The sequence below is a fragment of the Bison bison genome, unplaced genomic scaffold (genome assembly GCF_000754665.1).
Source record: "Bison bison bison isolate TAMUID 2011002044 unplaced genomic scaffold, Bison_UMD1.0 scf7180017864471, whole genome shotgun sequence".
NCBI lineage: Eukaryota > Metazoa > Chordata > Mammalia > Artiodactyla > Bovidae > Bison > Bison bison.
The window spans coordinates 10,031,923-10,033,003 of NW_011495032.1; positions in this window are offsets into that span (position 1 = coordinate 10,031,923).

Consider the following 1,081-nt stretch of genomic DNA (forward strand, 5'->3'; position numbering starts at 1 on the left):
CGGCTTCCAATAAAAACAAAATAAGCTGATTTATGGTCAAGCAGGAGAAATCCCAGTTGTAAACTAGAAGTCAAAGATAAAACCAGGGTTTCTAATAGGGAGCCTTTAGGAAGAAACCAAAACTACGTTTTATTTTCACATCTTTTTAAATTTAAATCCCATCCATTGAAGCTTTAAGATCTAGAATCCTATGAGTCAACTAGGACCCCCACCCTGACTCTCATCTACCACGCCCGATCTGTCTTCCCCTCTCTCTCAGATGCCAGGAACCTCCTGGACTCCGGAACCGAAATCACCAAACACCTTGAGGTACTTGCCCAAAGCTATGTGCCAACAGCGAGGAGGGAGACGCAGACCTGGTCCGCCGTCAAAGGATGAGCCACGGGAGATGGGAGCTGGGTGCGGGGTTGGGACCACGTTAAACCGCTATATCAGAAATCCCAATATTACCAATGCCAGTCAGCCTTCCATTCTAGAGAACAAACCCGGGGCAAATTCAATCGCGTAATTCAATAATTCAAGTCTTCCCTCGCCTCTTAAAAAAGAAAAGAAAAGAAAAGAAAACCATCTCGTTGTCAAGCTTTCCAAAGGAAATTCCCTCTTGCTAATGCGTTCTGTCTTCCAACTCCTGTTAGTATCCCTTCAGCATCGTTCTTCGAAAACCTGGTTTAAATTTCAATGCTTGTAAGCATCCCCCACATTGGGGGGCAGGGAAGGAGGGGAACCAGAGAGACCGAGGCAGAGATGGAGATGTGCGGTCCCTCCCCGGTCCCCTCCAGGTAGCCTGCGCGCACCGAGGCGGCGGGCGGTCCGGGTGGAACGCGCCGGAACGGGGCGAAGACCCGCCCAGCCAGGCTTCTCTTATAGGAGAGAGCCGGGCGGGCCTGGCCGGGGGCGGCGCCGCGCGCCCCATTCGCCTATAAGGAGCTGTCCGCCGCCCGGGTGCTGATTCCAGCTTTAGTGGCTAGCGAGGTGCGTTCGGCTGTCCAGAGAGCTGGGCGCCTGCTGTGGCTTTGGGTCTGGTTTGCACCTTTAAGAAGGGGGGACGAGGAGGAAGAGGAGAGCGAGGAAGGGAAGTGCA